We start from the raw sequence: 23,698 nt of genomic DNA on the forward strand, positions 1-23,698 counted from the left end.
AGATGGGGTTTTGTCATGTTTCCTAGGTTCTGGGCTCAGGCAATACTCCTGTCTTGGCCTCCAGAAATGCTGGGCATATACACATGAGCCACCATGCCTGACCCTGAAGGTGATTTTGCATTGTACTATTTTGTGGGGGTATGGACCACAAAAATGGAAGGCAACGGAATTGCTCTCTATAAAAATCAGTTTGTCTTCTGACATTCTCTGGAGCCCTTTGCTAAGAAAGTTTAAATGGATCTTTTTCTAAAGCCCTGTCACCATAACCTCTCAGCTAGAGAGCTGTTTTGGGTTCGACTACAGGTTGAGCTGAGTGACCATCTAAGCAGCACAGGGACTAGCAGCCCCTTAACTATGATCAGAACATCACTGTATTGATGAGTAAGGCTTGGTCAAGTCACTTAACCTTTCTTCCTTGATTTTCTATTATGTACAGTGAAAATGATAGTATCTGCCTTTGATCTCATAGGGATGCTTCAATCCATTAAAGTCATTAAAGCACTTTAAGTAAGGTATAAGGCACTAGATGCAAGGCCTCTTCATTATTGTTATCATTACTGTTATTTTATTACAGTGCTATATACAAAGGGGGTACTTTTTAATGCTAAACAGTCATCTCAGAATATGTTCTATGGAATATAGAAGTTGGCAGAGGACCTTAAGCGGTCAGGTTATCTTTCTCTTTCCTCTTGAAGCCAGACTCTGTTCCTTGTTGTCTCTGTTACTTTGGAGAACAAATAGCAAAACCAGGAGCACAAAAGTGAAAATAGAAAATTGAGGAGACAAATGGGGTAGCTGTAGGCTACTTCGTGTTATTTTCCTGGGAGCTGCTGTTGGTGTTGGGTTTCCAAAAGTGGGAAATCCATTGGTGCCTCTCTGGATACTCATCTCCCGTTTCTGTAACGTACACATGCAGGGGTTTTGAAGTGGATTGTGGGCTTTGATTCATTCCCACTTGCAACTTCCATTTTCTTTGTTTTTTTGAAATACTATTTTACTAGGAAAGAGAAAAACATTTTGTGATAGGGTGGGTAAAGATCTCTGGATGTCTTTGGATAGTGTTCAAAGGCATTTTGTACAAGATGATTGTATTTCCTACATCCGCCCCTTCTGGCATTTCGTCTCAAATACTTCCTCCTTCACACCTCATATAAAATTCCAGAAGGTGATGTACTTCCATATGGCCTTGGATGGCACCAACTTGATGATGTCCATGAAAACATAGAGGATCAACCCTCACCTTCCAGAGTGAAGAGTTTGCTTCCTGGAGCATGGGTTCTTTTCATCTCACAAATATCATTATTCTAAATTAACCTACCCTGTCCTTTATCTTAACATTCTGAAACTGATGTTGGCGACTCTGTTGGTTCTTCTTGGCTAAAAGGTTTTGCTACTTGCCATGTTCGTTCTTTTAAATTTTTGATACTTTGAGTACCATGATAATTTTTATTTCTATTGCCTTATTTATGGATTGATTACTCTCCTGCACCATTTACATGTAACTTGGTAGCATTTTCACTTTTGTCAGCTACAGAGCACTAATTCCTCAAACATGGGCCTTTGTAGTTAGGTGGAACGTAAGACAGTTGAGTGTCATGGTCTGAAATGTGAGTCGTTTCTGTTCATCAAAAATATTATTTAAGGGAGCCCTGGCGTAATTAGGAGTACTGAATAATTAAGCCATAAATAAATATAGATTGGTAAAGACATCCATCATTTATTATTTGGTTTTCCAACTTCTATAACTAGAATCCTGAACTTACAAGTATGTTGCTTTATAAATTAAATAGAGTGGTTTCCTTTTCTGACTCCCTCTCCCTCAAAAGCATAAGAGTCTTAACAATGGATTTTCTGGTATTGATTTGTTTGTTTGGAAAATCTTAGATTATATCATGGTTTTGTATTTTAGAATCAGTTTCTTGAAGAGGAAGAATACAATTATATGAAATTGGGATTGTTGTGGAAAATCAGAGCATATGGTTGCTATAGTTATAATATTAATTTTTCAGCATCAAGAGTAAAACAAATGGAATTACCTCTGAAATTGCAGCTGACTATTGCTTACCTCTATACCGGAAATATTTTTTCTTCATCTTTTCATACCCACATGTGAAAACTTTTTTTTTTTGAAACAGGGTCTTACTGTGTCTCCCAGCCTGAAGTACAGTGGCACAATCATGGCTCACTGCAACCTTAACCTCCCAGGCTCAAGTGAGCTTCCTGTCTTAGCCTCCCAAGTAGCTGGGACCACAGGCATGTGCCACCACTCCCAGCTAATTTTTGCATTTTTTTTTTTTTTTTTTTTTTTGTAGACACGGGGCTTCTCTGTGTTTTCCAGGCTGGTCTTGAACTCCTGGGCTCAAGCAGTCCTCCTGCCTTAGCCTCCCAGAGAGCTGGGATGACAGGTGTGAGCCACTGCACCTGGCCCTGAAAATTCTTAAGTGGGGATAAGGGATAACAGAACTACTTGGTTCAGTGTTACCTACTTTTCTTTCTTTTCTTTTTTCTTTCTTTTTTTAAAGAAATGCTGTAGCGCTCATTATTTTTTCCCCTGCTTCCCTCTCCTCCCCACATTTCCTGTCAGCAACTTTGTTTTCTGTTCATTAGAATTCAAACACAATTTAAATTAATTTCCCTTGCCACCTTCTCTGTGGTTACATACACCTTTGGTGAGTTCACAAATGACTCAATGGACTGTGATGATTTTTGTTGATTTCTTACATGGTCCAACTGGGTTATCCTTAGAGATGCCTTAGAACTGGTGGAGGTGTTGGCTGTAGGAGTAGATGGACTTAAAGCAGACTGCTGGGGATCTCCTGATATTCATATCCCTGTAGTTGCTAACCAGGCTTGGATTTATCCTGGATTGGACCCTTTTTTCACTATCAGGGCCTAAGGAGCCTTTTTAGGCATTTTATCTAACCTCTTCCCCGCCAGGCCCTCATTACATCCTAAGAATAAGATTTTGTCTGGTAGGGTTGAACTTTAAAGGACCATAAACCATTGTAATATCTAAATTTTTTCACCCCTATTGAAAATGCATGATTTAGACCCAATATATGGATGTACAAATTATTAAATGACTTCGCTATTTATGTTCCACCCAATAGTGTGAGTACATTTTTCTGAGAGTTGCTGAACAGCAGTGACATTTTGAAAAATACTACTCACCTTGAGGAGGTTACACTGAATTTGTCTTTTTTGGCTTAGTTTTAAAATGAAGCTGAGTACTTGGTGGTATACTTAGATGGTCTTTAATAGGGCCCTCTCCTGCCCTGCCTTCCCCCATGGAAGTATCATTATAGATATTTCTTATACATTCTCACTGCAAAGAAAGTTCAGAGAATACTTAGCCCATAAGAGTTTCTGTCCCCAAAAATTGAGCTATTCTATGATATTTATGTGATGTCTACCTTCAATTGTGATTGTAGAATGCCTTCACAGATTTAAAATAGATACCAGTAAAACGGAATTATATATAAATGGCATGGTTAAGAATGATTATTCTCTTGATTTGTTTTCAAGCTATGTTTAGTATTCCTTTTTTCTTCCTATGTATTTTGAGGGATTTAACACTGATTCATATAGATACTGATAATTTCCATTTCAGTTTATAAACTTCTATCAAGATGGTAAGATTTCAGAGTAAAAAAATTAAGGAAAATATATTTGGTGGTTTTTCTCCTCCTGAAGTCTTAAAAATTACTATACTTTCCATTAAAGTCCTTTCTAATATCTATACCGAAAACATACTGTTCTTGAATAAAACAAAATTAATTTGTGGTCCTTGAGTTCTGTGGAAAAAGACCCTTATCATAACAAAGTACAAAAATAGTAAAAGCAATTAATGAAATAAGCCTCAATTCCAATTGCCTAGATTTTTGTGTAAAATCATATCTTTCTTACTATAGAAGTGTGAGATTATAGCCAGCTGTTGGAGTAGTAACTTGTAATCCATTTCTCTAGGTTGCTTTTTGGTGTGAACTGAAAATGATAACCATGAGGTTAAGTGTTATAACCCACTTTAAATGAATTAGTTTCCTGGAATTTGTCACTGGTAAAATCAGAACAAATTTCCTTAGGAATCTGTGTTTATAACAAAAACATGAACTTTGACCGTAGAATACTTTTCCCATTCAAATGAAACAGAATTTAAATAATATTTTTTAAAAGGTTGATTTAATTTTACATCTGTGAGTATAAATAAAACCAGTTGATTCTTCAAAGGTTTTTGATTGTGATGATAAGATTGATGGATATATTGTGCCTTAGCCTTATATTAAATTGGCAGATTTTAAATACCGTATAATTAGAAATGCTATTAATTCTCAGTGTATGAATGCTAACCTAAAATTTTTGTCTGTCTTGTGCGGTCAATGGAATAATGGCCACCCAAGCATGTCCAACTTTTAAGAACTTGTGAATATATATCTTACATAAGAAATGGGACTTTCGGCTGGGCGCGGTGGCTAATGCCTGTAATCCCAGCACTTTGGGAGGCCAAGGCGGGCAGATCATGAGGTCAGGAGTTTGAGAACTGCCTGGCCGATATGGTGAAACCCTGTCTCTACTACAAATAAAAAAATTAGCCGGGTGTGGTGGTGTGCGCCTGGTCCCAGCTACTTGGGAAGCTGAGGCAGGAGAATCTGGGAGGCAGAGGTTACAGTGAGTCAAGATGGCACCACTGCACTCCAGCCTGAGCGACAGAGTGAAACTCCATCTCAAAAAAAAGAAAAGAAAAGGGACTTTGCAAATGTGGCTAATGTTAAGGACCTTGAGATGAGGGAGATAATCCTGGATTTTCTAGGTGGACCCAATCTAATCACATGAATCATTAAAAGCTGAGAACTTTTCCCAGCTGTGGTCAGAGAGAGATGACCACAGAAGAATGGTAAGAGAGCTCCAACATTGCTGGCTTTGAAGATGGAGCAGCTGGGCCCTAAGCTAAGGAATGCTGGTGGCAGATAGAAGCTGAGAAATACAAGCAAGCAGATTCTCTTTTTGAGCCTCTTAAATGGATGGCAGCACTGCTGACACCTTGACTTTAGCCCAGTAGGACCTGTCAGGCTTCTGACCAATATAACTGTAAGATAAGAACTTTGTGTTTTAAGCCACTAAATTAGTGGTAATTTTTTAGGGTAGACGTAGAAAACGTACCTTGCTTTGTGTTCGTAATTTGTTGAATAAAGTTATCACCAAACTCTCTAAATGCTGTAAAGGAACAAAAAGCTGTTTGGTTGCATAAAAAATTGTAATTTATAAGACTTCATTATAATGGATTGTTGCAATTAATTTTGCTTTTAAATAACAGAATGAACTTGATGCGACCTTGCAAGTATGCTTTTTTTTTTTTTTTTTTAAATCAAGGGTTGCTTTGCTACCATTGTACCAGGGATATAGTAGGCAGTCATTAATTGTTGGAAACAGTAAAATTGTTTGTGATCCATTGTTAATGATGTTAACAATGGAGTTTTGAGAAAGGGGCTTAAAGGAAATGTAGGAATGTAATTGTGTTAGGTCCTAAGAAATATCTCCAAGCTTTTGACAGATATTTCTCACATTTCTATTTGTCATGTTCGACAGTTGTTGAGGAATTGCTCAAGGGTTTATTGGACTCAAGCTCCAGGGCATGAGTGAGTTCATCTCTGTCTTGATAAGCTGGACACTGGTGGTAGCCAGAAAGCAGTGGTGATGGGGAATTCTGATTCTTCAGATAATCGTTTACTGTTTAGTTAGAAAATGACAGGATTCAAGATATTGTACTATATAGCAAGAGATTTAAGATCATGGTAAATATGTGTAATAAATTAGGTAAATCTACATGCTTTTAAATAGCTTTTAAGCTGCTTGTCTACTTTCATGGCTAGTATGTTGGAACATTCAATCAGAAGTATTTATTGAGTCTGTACTAGGCACTGGGGATATAGGTTCAAAGAGCTCTACCATCATGGTGCTTATTGACCCATAAGGAAGATAGAAATTAAATAATTACAGGTGTTGGGAAGTAGTACAGGGTGCTTTAGGAATAGATAATTACCTTCTTTGGTCTAGGAATTTTTTTTTTTTTTTTTTTTTTTGAGATGGAGTCACTCTGTTGCCCAGGCTGGAGTGCAGTGGCGTGATCTCGGTTCACCGCAAGCTCCGCCTTCTGGGTTCACGCCATTCTCCTGCCTCAGCCTCCCGAGTAGCTGGGACTACAGGCGCCCGCCACCATGCCCAGCTAATTTTTTTTTTTTTGTATTTTTAGTAGAGACGGAGTTTCACTGTGTTAGCCAGGATGGTTTCGATCTCCTGATCTTGTGATTTCCCCTCCTCAGCCTCCCAAAGTGCTGGGATTACAGGCATGAGCCACTGCGCCCGGCCTAGGTCTAGTTTAAGAAACCATCTCTGAAGGCAAGGGAGAGGTTCAGGAATAAGGAAAATCAAAGCTTTAAAGCAAAGAAAGAATGACTAGAGCAGAGAGAAAATCTGTGATCACTGTGAGAAGCTGATAAGATGATTAGGTTGGCAGAGATCAAATCTTAACAGGGTCCTCTTAAATGATTTTGGAAACTCAGCTGTAATTTGAAGAATGTATTGGAAGGGAGAAAAAGGTGACTCCAAGAAGCTGAGGTAGGAGACTGTTTCAACTGTCAAAATATGATAGTCTGTACCAGAGTAATAGAGAGAGGAATGGAGGATAGATCCAGAGATACTTAGGAGATAAACTAGAAAGATTTGGAGATTGACTGCATGTAGGGTGTCAGAGGGGCAGGGAGAGGTAGTTGGGGAAATAAAATAATCATGTCAACAAAAAATACTTATTATCCACAGAGAAGAGAGAGAGAATATAATTTATTATTGAGTAGGCATAAAAAGATTTTGCAGGTATATAACATATCTCAAAAGTGGCTATGAAGTTGGGGACAAAATCACAGTTAATACAGAACAGCAGAAGAAAGAATATTCTTAATAACTTCTCATCCCTTGAGAGACAAAGAAAGGGTTGTCCCTTGTGATAGTCTTCTGTACATCTCATGAGAGACACTTGAACTAATCCCAGAGGTTTGTTTTTTACGTATCTAGAGTTGGTTTGGCACATGACTTAGACTTATCTCTACATTTTAAAAACTGGAGACTGAATTTAATCCTTAGAGAGATTTATCTCTGTTCCAGAGGTTAGAGTAAGGACTCAGATTCACGATGTCTCCAAGGAAACACTCCTAAGAAAAGCGGAGAAGGATAAAATGGTCTTTTATAAATGGAGAAAATCATTTTCCAAGCCCTCAATAGCAGATGGTGCCATTTACTGAGGTGGGCAGCCCTGGAGGAGGAGCAGATTTGAAAAGTAATAAGACAGACACTTGAGAAGATGTCAAGTTTGAAGTTTCTATTAGACACTGCCCCGGAAATGATAGGAGTGCATTCATAGTGGAGAAGGGAGATCTAGGCCGAATATAGAAATTTATTAGCCGTCAACAGGTAGTACTGAACCCTGGGAATGGACTGGGTAGCTTAGGGACATGGAACGGTGGGATGGGGAAGAAAGGAGGGGGTCATCCCTTTTTGTCATATAATCACATAGTTAGCATAGGGATATTACCCTAATGGTTAAACACAGCAATGGTTGACGTTTTCATCTTTTGACTGCTTTTCCTGGATAATGTAGCTAAAATTTTATGTCACCTACTCTTGTAATCTAGACTCCTGCCCTTTTCTGTCAATAGGGTATGTTCTGAGGTGGTTTCCCCCCACAGCCTCCTTTCCTTTTGTTCACCGATTATGCATTCTCTTCAGTCCCCTGGGTCTCCTGTGGACTGTTTTCCTGCACCCCTGTGTGCTTCTGCCTCCCTCCTTTTGAGGCCATGTCACCTCTCATGCTGTCTTGCTCTCTTTTTTTGAACTGTTGCTTATTTGGAAATGTTTTCAGTTGTTTCTACACATAACTTCTAGATGTTTATACCTTTTTACAGAGTCAGATATCCTTTTTCTGGTGTATTTATTTGGTGTGGAATGTGTCAGGTTTTGAGGCCATAGAACAGATGCTTTGCTCTCCCATGAGAGTGGGCAATATGCAGAGAATGGCTTTGTGTAGATTGGAAGTGGAGGTGAAGGGGGAAGTATCTTGTTGGGAAGAAATACCTGACTGTGGCCCTCAAGTGCTTCCTGGGTGGATGCATTTAATAATTACCTTAATGTATCAGTTGCTGCATATTGAAAACAAGATGGCTGGGGCTGGGCACGGTGGCTCACACCTGTAATCCCAGCACTTTGGGAGGCTGAGGCGGGCAGATCAACTGAGGTGAGGAGTTCGAGAGCAGCCTGGCCAAGATGGTGAAAGCCCGCCTCTACTAAAATTACAAAAATTGGCTGGGCATGGTGGTGGGTGCCTGTAATCCCAGCTACTCAGGAGGCTGAGGCAGGAGAATCGCTTGAACCTGGGAGTTGGAGCTTGCAAGTGAGTCAAGATCGTGCCACTGCACTATAGCGTGGGTGACAGAGCGAGACTCTGTCTCAAAAAGAAAAGAGGAAAAAAAGAAAAAGAGATGGCTATTTGAACCTATAACTGAACCTATAATTGGAAAATAAAATATGGTGTGGGGGAAAGACCCTCCCATTTGTATTTACAAAAACGTTTTGATCTGGATTAAAATAGCAATGACCTTTGTTGTTTATTATATCGGACAGCTCAGTTTGCAAGTTTGTTGGATTGGGGGCAGCTTTCCTGAATCAGACTCGTGTACTGATAAATTCTGCAATTGGCGTAGGAGGCAAAGGTTCTTATCCAGAGATACTTTAGGGAACTGGGGTTTGGCAAGTAGGAAAACAGGTAGAAATGGCACTCAGGGACATTTGATTTATGATGACTGACTGTGAGCTGAAGATAAATACAAACAATAGTAGGCAGTGATACCTTGGACAAAGATTTTACCAACTGGCAGTATGACATATTCTGTAGACTAACAGTTCTAATGAGTTTATTTTAGACAGTTCTGAGAGTGTCGGTTAATAATTTACCCTTCCTGAGAGGCAGGGGCAGCAATCACAGGCTGTAAGTGGGCACTCTGAGGCCTCTCGCTTTGCTGGAGCCTGTCTGGGCTGGAGCGATGGACCCCGTTGGTTGTGACACAAGTACTAAGTGTCTGCACTTTGACATATGGAGGCTTTGGAGCACTCAGTAAGGCACAGACATTCAGTGTGATTCACTTCAAGTGATATCTAAAGTAATGGATTACTGTAACTACCCATCTGCTCCGCATCAAAAAGCATAGAACTCTGTATAGACATTTTTAAATGTTTATTTTGAAGTAGGATGGTGTTCTATATGGAAGAGAGGGTGGTGGTGGAAAAATAGATTATTTTAAAGAAATATTTATGAAGCTTCAGAAAAGGGACAAACTGGGCTTGCTGATTGATACCTGGAATATGCTTTTATTGTCTAACAAAATATTGGATGCATCTGTACATGTAAGACTTACCCGTTGGCAGTGTGATTGATACTGTTAAAAACTTGAATCTCTTTACCCCTTGCCATACAATTTGTTTTGATGCAATAGTGAACACAACTCCACTGTAGATTTAAGTACTATTTATGTGAATTTTATTTCCCTGTTTAGTCACTGAATCACATTGTAGTGTTGGCATGGTAAGTTTTGTAATTTGCTTTCCCGTGTGAAGAGTGCTTTTCTTGAACCAAATGTTCACTTCTGCATACTTTTAAAAGTTAGGCTTTATGTCATTACAAAGATTTACAGTTATTTAATAATGATTTATTGCAGTAATTTATTCTGCCAGCTGTGGCAGATTTTCACTGGAATTTGTAAATCAAATTTATATAGAAATGTACCAGGAGATGCATTTCAGGATTTAATAAAATACACTCTAAAATCTTTTTGAAGAATGTAGTTTTATGCTTACATGTTTGGGATTAAGCTTTACCTTAACAGCCATTGTTACTGTTCAAACTGCTGTGTCTGTCCCACACTCATTGAAAAGAGGAGTCAATGAGATCTGTTAAAATACAGTTTCAGGTCATCCACTTTGCTTCCAGACCTTTAGTGTCATGTTATATTTGACCTGGGATATTCATATGATGTTGAAGGACATGGAACCATCCTGACATTAGGCTCTGTGCAGTTCTGTAAGTTTTAATCACTATTAAACTGTGCATCCGGAATCATAACTGAGAGTGAATGTAGTGCACTGTATTCATTTAGAAACCTTAAGTGTCAGATTTTCTCTCCCTTTTTCAAAACTTACTGCCTAGTAACCATGTGGAACACATTTAGCATTGGCTGCGCCAGCTCACACTCCTGTAGTTTCTTTGGAATGCACAAATACAGCAAGTTGTTGTATTTTCTTTCTTATTTTAAAAAGAGATTTTGTTTAGTTGATGACATATATGTTTCTAGAGAGAGAATCTAGAATAAAAAGAAAACTATGCAGATTATTTTATGACTTGTGTGTCATTAAGAAAAGCTAGCAATTTGAGAGGCTGTATTTAAAATGTGTGATTGCCAAGTAATTTGTAAGAATGACTTGTTCTCTAAGACTGCATAAGAATTTTACTTCTAAGATTAAATGACTGATTCACAGCTTCAGTCAGCTGGTTATTTTGTGTACAACAGCATGAAACGTCTCATTTGACTTACTACTGCCCCCCAAACACATTGACTTCATTGATCAGTTGTTGTAATATTGTGAAGATATAGTCTAAATGTGCCTTGAAGCTAAACTTTCAGGTTATAGTTAATTATATTTAAAGCAGTAGGCTTTGGACTATCTAAAAAGGATGTGAAAGCATTTGCAAATATTGTAGCCTTTAATTTTTCATAGTAGTTTGTATTTGTTTATCATGTTCAAGCACTAGTAAAACATAACTTAACAAAACAGAATGAGCCAAAACAGCTTACCATCTGAAATGTGTAAACCCACTTTATCGTCGGATCTCTTACTTTTTAAAAGATGTAATTTCTTAAAAAAATTCTTAGAAACATCAGACAACAGTTAATTTTGTCTTCAGCTAGGAGTTCAAGTTATAGTACGTGAAAAACTGGATCTTCATCTTATTAAGATGAAATTTTTTCTTTTTTTTAAGAGAGAGTCTTGCTCTGTTGCCCAGGCATGATCTGGGCTCACTGCAACCTCTGCCTCCCGGATTCAAGCAATTATCTTGCCTCAGCCTCCCGAGTAGCTGAGATTACAGGCGCCTGCCACCATGTTTGACTAATATTTATATTTTAGTAGAGATGGGGTTTCACCATGTTGTCCAGGCTGGTCTTGAACTCCTGCCCTCAAGTGATCCAACCGCCTCAGTGCTGGGATTACAGGCGTGAGCCACAGCACCCGCCTGAAACTAATTGTTAAAAATCTTTAAATATATATACATATTATTGTGCTTGGGATAGCAGCTTTATATTTCTAGAAAAAATGTAATAACTTTTTATATGATTTATGACTCTTCAGTGTTTGATATTTACTTTTATTTTGAGAAAGATTAATCTGCAATGCAAGGGAAGTTGAGACATAGGGAGATGTCTTGAAAGGGAACAAAGATAAGACTTTTCTTGAGAGAGTTCATTGCTGATCTCTTAGATATGATACTGTGTTTTCCTTGAAAGCATGTAACATTTGTGTGCTGAATCCATCATGGAGAATGCATGAGCTCCTTAGTTTACATTTACTTATCCAGTACTTTAGTGCTCACAGTATACTAGGGATTTTTTTTTAAACCATTTTCAATACGATTGAAGATAATATTTTAGAATTAAGTTTTCACAGTTTTGTAGTTTTTTTTTTAAGACTTCAGTGATGTTTTAAATGTTTTCCTTGCGCTTACCTGGAAAAGCTTTTTAAATGATACCAATTTGGAATGTTAAAAAAAGGTATAATTCTGGGATGACAGATATATTTAATCTTGTGGGTGAATTTAGACTGATGGTTGATGAATGCTTTGAGAGTCTGAGGTGGGCCAGAAGAAAAAAGAAAAAACTCTGTACTCGGTTAGCAATGCCTGCCATCGCTGCTGAGGTACCAGTCAATGGAAGCATCTACTGAATTCATCTCCCTAGCCCAGAAACTTCTGTCTTACTGTAATCATTCATTTATTCATCTTGTGTTCATTCATTCATCCAAATTTTTCAACATTTCTGAATATGTGACAGCATGCCAATCATGGTAGAAATATAGTGGTGAAGCAGGCATGAATTTGCTTTCAAGCTTTGATGAGTGGGAGGCTTAATAGTTCATTAACAAAAAGTTGAAACAGGGTGGCAGCAGTTTTGGCAAGAATGTGTTGTGGTCTAATTCAGAGATACTGAACTTGGGACCTAAGTAAGAAGGATATTCTGTTGTAGAAATCTGGCAGATTGTAGAGTTTGTTTGAGAGATCTCTTACATTTGCTCGTTGGGTATGCCAGGCATTCTGGAGGGATGCCCATTCCCATCTGACAGGATAGATGATCCCCTGGTCAAATGTATAGATTACATATAACATCTCCATAATGCAAGGCAAAAGTAGGCTCTGTAAGGGGAATGACATGACTAGTTTAGAGATGAGTGGTGAAGCCATATGCTGTTGGATGTGATGCCAGTCAGTAGTAGATGGTAGAGAATTGAAGATAGAGCTTAATTTTAGTGTTCAGCCATTTTCAATTTCAGAAAATATTTTTAGGTAGAAATATTTTAACTGTATAGTACATGTATTGGTATAAATATAAATATCAAATTATATCTCTGCCTTCACCATTTTTTCCAACTAGAAATCTTCTAATTAGCTTCTTTTCCCTTAGAACTAAAATTAATTTAGGCATCAGTTCTCGTAGATTCTTTAAAACAGAAAACAAAACTCTAAATTGTTAATTTATTTCTCACAATTACCTAGTTTAGGTCCTCATGCTCTGTGATGGGCTGTCCATTTCCTATTAGTGTCTACTATAGTTTCAAGTGTAAATGCATGCAGTATAAACGAATTTAAAATGATGAAATTCCTCGTTCTTGGAGCTTACGTTCTAGGGGAATATTTGAATACAAACAAATCCCCTAATTTAATACTTCTGGCTTCGATGTCTGTTTTCTGCTGCATTCTATACACCATTCCTAGATGAAACACAACTTCCATTACTTAACTATTGTGTTCAGAAACTTGAAGTCCAAATTTCAAGGCCTCTGCAGTTTGCCTGTATATTCTCTTTCTAATCTCATGTCTTATTAATTAGTATCTTGCATCTATCCAAGGAACAGTGCATCCTTACACTTACTTTTTTTTTTTTTTTTTTTTTTAAAGCACAGGATCTCCTTCTCTTGCCTAGGCTGGAGAGCAGTGACATGATCATGGCTTACTGCAGCCTCAACCTCCCAGGCTCAAATAATCCCCTACCTCAGCCTCCTGAGTAGTTGGGACCACAGGCATGCACCACCACACCTGGCTAATTTTTAATTTTTTTGTAGCAATGGGATCTAACTCTGTTACCCAGGCTGATCTCAAACTCGTGCGCTCAAGCTGTTGAGTTTCCTGCCTTGGTCTCCCAAGGTGCTGGGATTATTATACTTTTATTTGTGCTTTCCCACCCATTTGGAATGGTGTCTTCTCTTTGCCTTTTGATATTCTCCTTAGTCTAAGAATCTTGGCCCAACCTGCTCTTTTAACCAAATAACATATACTCCTGGAGGTATTATAACTAACAACACATGTACTGATTTGTAGACTTCTACTGTTGTAAGAGAGCGGTTATTTACATCTTTTATTTAACCTGTACATTTACATATAGTCTCTCTAGCTATACTATAAATGATGTGAAATTAGAGGACTTTGTTTTAAATATTCATACCGGGCTAATATGAACACAGTTGAAAAGCAGGTAGGAACTGTGCTTTGAGCATCCTGGGGAATGAAACGAAGCTTGCAAGCTTACATACTGAACTTCTAAGATAGTCATTCCCCCATATATTGCTTAGAACCTGAAAATTCCAAAACTTTCTCTGATTTTCAGGGCCATCGTGATATATTAAATTTTTTTTCATTTTGTTAATTGCATACATATATATATGTAGTGTAAAAAGTGAAAAAAAGAGTACAGAAGCTTACACAGAGAAAACAAATGTTCCATTGCCTTTTTTTTTTTTTTTTGAGACGGTCTCGCTCTGTGGCCCAGGCTGGAGTGCAGTGGCCTGATCTTGGCTCACTGAATCTCCATCTCTGGGTCCTAGCAATTCTCTTGTCTCAGCCTCCTGAGTTGCTGGGACTACAGGTGCCTGACACCATGCCTGGCTACATTTTTGTATTTTTTGGTAGAGATGGGGTTTCACCATGTTGGCCAGTCTGGTCTCGAACTCCTGACCTCAAGTGATTCACCCACCTTGGCCTCCCAAAGTTCTGGGATTACAGGCATGAGCCACTGCACCTGGCCAGATTCTCCTTTTTTTTGTGTTTACCAGATTCCTTCTTTTTGAATTTTTAAGAAAGTGTCTCACTCTGTCGCCCAGGCTGGAGTGCAGTGGCACGATTAGGACTTACGATAGCCTTGACCACCCCAGCCTCAGGTGACCCTCCCACCTCAACCTCTGGAGTAGCTAGGACCATTGGCACATACCACCATGCCCAACTCATTTTTGTATTTTTTGTAGAGATGGGTTTTGCCATATTGGCCAGGCTGGTTTTGAACTTCTAGGCTCAAACAATCTTCCTGCCTCGGCCTTCCAAAGTGCTGGGATTACAAGTGTGAGCCATCACACCCAGCCTTATTTTGCCAGATCCTTAAAGGTATTTCTAGCAATAGCTTAGCCCTAATTTAGAAGTATTTGTTACCTCCTCAGTTTTTCTTTTCTATTCTCTTTTTCGCCTGTTTTTCTCTTTCTCCATCAATGATAGTACATGGTATTTACTGTTCTGCATCTTGTCTTTTACTCATGCTTTGTTTGGAGATGTTGCTTATCTGTACTTAACAGTTTTTTTCATTCTTCTTAATGACTACTTAATATTCCCTTGGAAAGACTCATAGTAAAATAAAATAGCAAATTCTAGAGCTGGGAAGAAAGCAAATATTAGACAAACAATAATTACAACTAACTATGAAAGGATAAAATGGTAGATTGTTGAATTAAAAAAAAATAGGGCATTCCCAGAGCTCCTCTCTCCCATGCCAAGTCAAATAGGAGGCCCTAAGCACTTAGAAGCCTAAAGATATTAATTGATGTTTAATTATCAAGAAAGATATGTCCTGCTTAAAACAGGGTAATATGCAGCACCTTTTCAGAAAATTCTTGTCTAAAATGGTAGAAACCTGAAGAGGCAATGCTGGATATTTGGATGAGCACATATTTTGAAATCAGACCAACTTGGTCTTGAATTCCCACTTTGATACTTAATATAAGACTTTGGCCAAGTGACTAAACTCTCTTAGCTTCGATTTCCTTATTGGTAAAATGAGAATAATAATACCTATCTCATAGGACCTATGAAGAATGAATGAAAAAATATTTTATGTTTTGCACAGTACCTGGCACACAACAGGTGCTCAATAAAGTTCCATCTCCCTGACTCTGTGCCCATCCAGAATGATTAATTTCCTAAGAGCTCTGGATGCTGAGACTTTACTGTAATTGTATCTTCTATAAAACTTACAGTGTCTTTTACGTAGTAAGAAGTCCACATTTATGTGTAGATTTATTCTGTAACTCCTAAGAGTCTGGCTTGGTTTTCTTCATACTTTTCATGAAATTTCTCAAATCTCTAGAAGCGGGTACAAGGATAAACACTTAATTATTTATGTACCCTGTGAAGATGCCTAACTTGGCCAAATGTCAACATCTCAAGCAGTGGTTGTGTTTGTAAAATTTTAATAATCTATACTTTCATAGTATACTTTATATTTCTTTGTGTGGTGTGATATTTTGTATATTTTAAAAATGGAAAGAATTTCAGATGTTTTAATATATGTTACGTGGAAAGTATAATTCTTTTTCAATTACATGGATTAATTTTTTTTTAATTAAAAAAAAAAGTTTAGGTCAGGCGCAGTGGCTCACTCCTGTAATCCCAGCACTTTGGGAGGCTGTGGAGGGCAGATCACTTGAGGCCAAGAGTTCGAGACCAGTCTGCCAACATGGTGAAACCCTGTCTCTACTAAAAATACAAAAATTAACCAGACATGGTGGGATTACATGGCTGTAATCCCAGCGACTATGGAGGCTGAGGCTCGAGAGTCCCTTGAACCCAGGAGGCAGAGGTTGCAGTTAGCAGAGATTGGACCACAGCACTCTAGCCTTGGTGACAGAGCAAGACCCTGACTCAAAAAACAAACAAACAAAAAAGAACAAAAGCGAGTTTAATAAGGTTATGGAGTTACATGTGGGGGGCTCTGACGCTGATTTCAGTCAGGTTCAACATGGCCAATATGAAGTCAACTGGCTTGCAAGTTTCCTAAAAATTTAATAGTCAGTTCTCATAAGTCACAAAGAGTAAATCTGGTATACTTACTAGATTATCAACCTCCTGGGTGACTGCTTTGGGCTCTGGTGTAAACACAGTTAGGAGAACCAATTCCTGAAAAATGGTCCAGGCTTTGCTACCAGTTTATTATTTGACTTTGTCTCAGTTTCCTTGATTGTATTGTAAAGCAGTGGGATTAGATCTGTTTCCTAAAATTTTTTGGTATGACCTTACAATTCTGTGGATGTCAGGCTGCAGAAGCCAAGGGGTCCAGGCTTTATACTACTTGTTTCATATATTTACAATATCAATATTTTTTTTCTTTTCAAAAAAGGTCTCCCCTACCTAAAGCAAATATATTTGAGAACCACTGTTACTGAAAAAATAGCTGTCTCAAAGCCCATGTCTGTACTTGCAGCAGGGCCCCTGATACAGTCACATGTAATGGGTTTACTTATTCCTTATATATATTACAGTAAACAATAGAGGGTTTAGGAAAATGCAAAAGGAATGGAATGCAATTCATTGTTATTTTTTTTTTTTTCTTTTCTTTTTTTTTTTTTTTTGAGTCGGAGTCTCACTCTGTCACCCAAGCTGGAGTGCAGTGGCCGGATCTCAGCTCACTGCAAGCTCCACCTCCCGGGTTCACGCCATTCTCCTGCCTCAGCCTCCCGAGTAGCTGGGACTACAGGCGTCCACCACCTTGCCCGGCTAGTTTTTTGTATTTTTTTAGTAGAGACGGGATTTCACCATGTTAGCCAGGATGGTCTCGATCTCCTGACCTTGTGATCCGCCCGTCTCGGCCTCCCAAAGTGCTGGGATTACAGGCTTGAGCCACCGGGCCCGGCCCCATTGTTATTTTCATTAGAGGCAGGCATAATAGAAAATATTTTGGTACTTGATACTCTATTTAAATATGACTTTCATTTATGTGTGAATGAACTCTCCATATATGCTAAGTTAATGGATGCTTGTAGGCCAGGGGTCATGAACTTAGATGGCAGTAGTGGCCAGGCAAGTAAAGGAAGTGCGAGAACCTGGTAGGGTATAAAATGAAAGCATGTGCTGCAGAGAGCTGTTTCTACGCCTCCCCTGTTGATTGTTGTCACAAAGGAATATACTTTTCTCTTGCCGTATCTTTAATTCTTTAACGCCTCACCTTTTGCCTCTCCCTGCCCATTCCCTCAGCAGCTGAACATCCATATTTTAATTTAAAATTTATTGTGTTTTACATGTTGGTCATTAATTAAACATATGCACACTCATACACACTCACTTAGGAGGAGCCAAGCAAAACACATCTGAAGCCAAACTTGGCCTGTGGGCTTCTACTTTGAAATCTCTTTTCACACACATACATATGCAGCAACTGATATTTTAGTACTTGTATGCTAGGTGCTTGGCTAAACCTTTTGCACTAATAAAAATGTTTGATCTTCACAACAATTCTGTGAACAGATACTTTTATTTCCACTTTAGAGATGAAGAACTTTGGCTAAGTAACTTGATAAGATCACACAATTAGTAAAAGGCTCTACAGTTATTCAAACCCAAGAAATTTCACTGCAGAACTCTGACACTTAACCACTTGGCAAAATTGATTTCCTGGATATATTTCTTCTATATGCTATAAGCACACACACAAAATGTAAATAACACTATAAAGGATGAAGAGAAATTGCTTACTATTAGTTCATTCACATACAGTGATACTGTTTGCATATGTGGGCATGATGTGATAAAGCACTGAAATGTTACAAACTTCCACATTTTACACAGTTTTTCTGATAAAGCTCAGTGAGATCAGTGTAAAAATTTCACAGGGAGTTTATATTTCTCCTTGCCACAAACTAGACATCCTGAGCTTTGGGGCCAACATTGTCTGTGTCCAAGGGCAAAAGTTCTCTTTCTTCTCATTGTCATATTTAAACCCCACCCATGGAAATATTCCAAGTCCTGAGTGATGATCACTTCCTCTGGGCAAGGGTATGAAGAATAAAAGTAAATCTAGCAGGAGGAGTAAATCCCAAAAGACAGAGATAAGTACTTGAGGTCAGAGACTGCATCTTTTATAGTTTGTCTACATACCAAACTCATTAATATGAATAATCATCTTAGCTGTAGTGGTTGTAGTAGCAAAAGTAATACAGAAACCAGTCTTCTCCTGTATTTTTACATTAGCATTCATTATTTGTAGGATTTGGGAGGTCTTTTTGAGAAAGTGATGTGAAACTAAGTCTCTCCCATGTTTCTCCTTTAGTTCCACTTTTTCCTACCGACATAAAATATTTTTCAACCTTAATAACTGCAGCCTATAGGAATAAAAGTATAAGATGGTGGGGGAAAAACTGAGAACAGTGTGAACAAAATCTACATATTTATCCATTTAGGTTTTTTCCCTGGGGTATTTTGGAATACCCTTTGACACGATAAGCCTCTTTATGGTTTATTCACTTGGTAGGGAATGGGGGAGAAAAAAGGAGCCAGTGCATCTGGCACTATTCCTCTCAACACCCTATACCCATCATGTGAATGGAAAGAACCCTAAACCTTCATTTTCAGAACTGTATCTCAGCCTCTGGCTCCTGAAGAAAACCAGTGTGGTTCAGATGTGGGATGGGAAGAGTGGTTTGCATTGGCATCAGCCCTGCGGGTGCTTTGGGGCTGGAGCACACACAGCTGTGGGTTACAGATGCTTGCTCTCCGGTATTAATGTGGCCAACATGTGAAACCATGACACCCACAATACTACACAAAGGTCCACGCCTCTGATAGTTTGAGAAATAACTCCCTCTGAAGAAATTCTTCTTCTCGAAGGGCTGGAATACATTCTAGAATGGAAGGTCCTCTTTCAGAGGGGTAGAGCCAGGAAAGAGATGCCTTATAATGTTGGACAGAGCACAGGGTGTCTGTAGGCTTAGGAGCTTTAACCAAACATGGGGGAAAAAAGTCTACTCTAAACCCTAGATTCATAAATTCGAAATTCTATGCTATGCATGTAGCAGAAAGCTTGTACACTCAAGTCATTGTGTAGTTTCTTTGGAGATGTCAAATGCAAACCATTATTGGTGGTTGTCATCTGGCCTGACTCAGGGTGTGTTAGAAACGTTTCCACCAATTTTTATTTCCCCGAGCTGTCTCCAAGGATAGCAGAACCAGAGGAATCTATACACAAGAGAAAAGAAATGAGCATAGGGTTGGATGACGCTTTCTTTGTAATTTAATAACTAGGACTTTTTTCAGGGTGTGGGGATTTTGTCCTTTCTCACTCATGAGGCCTATGCTTCCTTCTGACAGTACACTTGAGAGAGCCGAGATATTTCCACCCCCTATTCAGTTAGTGAGACAGTTTTCTCATTCAGGTACAATTTCCAGTGAAATAGTAGCTTATAAGTATCCAGAAGTTAGTTTATTGACTCTTATTGCACTTCTGAGCACCTAATAAATAATTTATTTGTCTGATGGATATGTGGCTACCTAACTATGGGGCATGAAATATGCACTGTTTTTCTAATATACTGTAGGGAGACCTGTTTATAAAGTATTTAGTATTGGTTTTATAATGCACTGTTGACAACAGGAGACCACGAAGCTCAAAGATCAATCTCATTTTGGCCCACAGTATTAATGCTGCTTTATAAAGCTCTATGACAGGTCACTTAGATAGTGGTCTTCACAGAAAGGACTCTGTTAGGAAGGCAGGTTGTAGAGGCTGCCAGTACAGTAGATGAATGTCTTTGTCTGTGTCCCTAAGGTGACTCTGGCGGTTGCTGATGTTGGCCAGGTGATGGAACCCATCATTTCCCTGCTCTCTAGAGGGATTCTGGACTAGAAGTACTGAGTTCTGCTAATGCAGACCTCGCTAATTGGCCAGAAAGCTGCTGTGACTTTGGACCACAATTGCAGTTCTGGAGACAGGAATCGGACAATAAGGAGTGGAACTTGGCTCTCTTCAGCTTTGTCTTATGTTTATTAATGAAGTGAAATTATTCCACATCTTTTATGCCTTTGTTCAAATCACATAGGTGACATAGCATAAAGTATTTTGATTTTTGTTGGCTTTGGGGAATTTCCTAGCCAGAAATAAATTCATAGACATTAGAACGCTACATACTAAACAGTTTGAATTTGGGGAAACCTAAATAAAGACTAATTTCATCCAAAATCAGTTCTCAGTGTTTTACTTTATTTTCTTCATAAGAACTATACACTATGAGAATGCTGCATAATGACGATGATTTATAACATAGTATTGTCCATCAAGGTATATGTGTTATTGTCTTTTTTTTTTTTGAGACAGAGCCTCACTCTGTCACCCAGGCTGGAGCGCAATAGCGTGATCTCAGCTCACTGCAACCTCCACCTCCCAAGTTCAAGTGATTCTCGTATCTCAGCCTCCTGAGTAGCCAGAACTACAGGCGTGTACCACCACTCCTGGCTGATTTTTGTATTTTCAGTAGAGACGGGGTTTCACCATGTTGGCCAGGCTGGTCTTGAATTCCTGACCTCAGGTGATCCACCTGCCTTGTCCTCCCAAAGTGCTGGGATTACAGGTGTGAGCCACTGCACCTGGCATGGTGTATGTTTTAGAGCAAGGTATTTTTCTCTTTGTGTCGAGAACTCCTTGCTGGTTCTAAGTATTTCACTTCCCAAACTGGGAACTCTGAGCTATACTTTCTTGGACCCAGTCAGCTTGTTTATTATTTCTCACGCTTTTGTGGGAATGCAGGCTGAGTTCTGCTATTTGCCATTTCTGTTACTCATTTCTTACTGATACAGAGTTTCTTTTTTTTTTTTTTTTTTTTTTTGAGACAGAGTTTCGCTCTTGTTGCCCAGGCTAGAGAGCAATGGTGTGATCTCGGCTCACCGCAGCCTCCGCCTCCCCGGTTCAAGAGATTCTCCTGCCTCAGGCCCCTGAGTAGTTGGGATTACAGGCATGCGCCACCATACCCAGCTAATTTTGTGTTTTTAGTCGACACGGGGTTTCTCCATGTTGGTCAGGCTCGTCTCGAATTCCTGACCTCAGGTGATCCGCCCGCCTCGGCCTCCCAAAATGCTGGGATTATAGCAGAGTTTCACTTTACCCTTTCCAGTTGGACCCAACCTTTTCTTCCTTCTGGTACTCCTCGATTCCTTCCTATCAGGTCTCCCTCACCACATAGCCCCATCTTTACTTTTCTCATTTATTGAGCACCCTGTTAGACCGTGAATTAGCAAATAAAAATTCTGTCCCTTTTAAGAAGTGTACAATTTAGTGGAAGAGACTAGTAATAAACTGGTTTTCTAACATGAGCAGTTTTAATATATGTATTTCTTAACCACAGATTTTTTTTTTTCCTGTATCTCTTACCTTTGGTTTCTGAGGGGAAAAAAGGGTTTCTTTTTTCTCCCTCCAGGGGCACCCTTTTCATTTGTGCTCTTGATCATATTCTCTCCTCGGACCCTTTCATACCATTTTCCCTCTGGCTTAGATCTTCAATATCCTTTTCTCTGCTGGCTTCGTCCCCTTTGCCTGTGATAGTCTCTTTTTTCCCTGTAGTGAAAAACAAACTGCCAACTTATGAACACAACCTGTCCGAGCTCCTCTAACTTTTCAGACCACGTTTCTCTTACTTGTTTTCTTTGCAGAATTTCTCCAAAGAATATTTTATCTTTTCTGCCTCTTTGTCTTCACAATTTGCTTACTTCTTAACTCTTCTGCAATGTGGATTCTGTATACCTATCAATCCACAAAGACATTCACTCTTATGGCACAAAGCCTAATAAAATATTTCAGCCACAAATATTCATGAAGAATGGTATGTTGAACACCCATTGACCCAAGTTTAGGAACTAATATGTACAAACACATCTGAAGACTAGGGTTACCATTGAAATTATACTGTGTCACTCACTGTCAATCTCCCCGTCTGCCTTTCCCCATATTCCATCCTTAAGCACTATTCTGATTTTGGTATTTATTATTCCCTTGCCTTTTGGTTTGTTCTTACTGTATTTCCTTCTACTTAGTATTTCACTTGGTTTTAACCATACCCTAAACATAAGTCTTGTTGTTTTAGATCATTTAAAAGTCTCAAGCATCCTATCTTCTGTCAACTGTTTTCCCTTATCATGTGGAACGTGGGACAATCACAATGCTCCTGTTAACTCTGTTCCTTCTTTTTTTCCCCCTAATAACCATGGGTATCCCCTGAGATACTGACCTTGGCCACTTGTTTATCTCTTGGGTCAGGTCTGTGTAGATGGCTGCTGGATGTGATAACTTCAGTGTCAGTCTGTTTTGTAACATTTCTAGTTGCCTGGTTATCTGCATGATCTGCTGTTCCCCCATACTGAACCTGATACATATTCTCACAAAATAGTTCACCCCCCTTTCTGTTGATAACGCTACCATTTTCCTGTGCTCAGACTATTAGAACTTTAGTGTCATTGTTGACACTTCTCATTTGTTACAGTCATTCTGGTCCCCTTGATTTTATCTTCACAGTATCTTTTGTATCTTGTCCTTTTTGTTTTCTTCAGCCCTATTGCCAGTAATTTACCCAGATTATTGATTGATTGATTGATTGAGATGGAGTTTTGCTCTTATTGCCCAGGCTGGAGTGCAATGACACAGTCTCTGCTCACTGCAACCTCTGCTTCTTGGGTTCAGCTGATTCTTCTGCCTCAGCCTCCCAAGTAGCTGGGACTACAGGCATGCACCACTACACCTGGCTGATTTTTTTTTTTTTTTCGTATTTTTAGTAGAGATGGGGTTTCACCATTTTGGCCAGGATGGTCTTGAACTCCTGACCTCAGGTGATCTGCCCGCCTTGGCCTTCCACAGTTTGGGATTACAGGCATGAGCCACCGTGCCCAGCCTATTTTAATGTCTTCCTAACTGGACCCCACTTTTGTCTTTTCACACTTCAGTCCATCTGTCATACTGTTGCCAGATAAATCTTCTTGGAGTAAAATAATGATCAGACGTTACTGCTGTTGAGAAGCTTTAGTAGTTTAGACTGTTGGTGGATAGACTGTTGGTGGATAGTAGTTTAGACTGTTGGTGGATACAATTCTTTATAGTGGAGTATAGGGGCCTTACTTTTATAATAGTTCCTATCAACCACTACATCCATTTCAGTCATTGTTCTTCTATGTACATCTTCCCTTATGTTCCAGTCAAACTGTATTACTTCTCTAGGAATATAATCCGGATGCTCAGTGCAAGAGCAAAACCTGCCTCGGCGTAGAAGCTTTTTTTTTTTTTAACCACACTGGCTGGAAGGAATCTCTTAAGTTTCTGTGGAA

At 39.0% G+C, this 23,698-nt stretch overlaps 1 protein-coding gene across 10 annotated transcripts in view; it reads left to right on the forward strand.

Moving 5' to 3' along the window:
• BNC2 (basonuclin zinc finger protein 2) overlaps positions 1 to 23,698 on the forward strand; it is a 452,504-nt gene that overhangs the window by 108,884 nt on the left and 319,922 nt on the right. The gene's annotated exons all lie outside the window — the stretch shown is intronic.

This window comes from Macaca fascicularis, chromosome 15, assembly GCF_037993035.2.
Source record: "Macaca fascicularis isolate 582-1 chromosome 15, T2T-MFA8v1.1".
Lineage (NCBI taxonomy): Eukaryota > Metazoa > Chordata > Mammalia > Primates > Cercopithecidae > Macaca > Macaca fascicularis.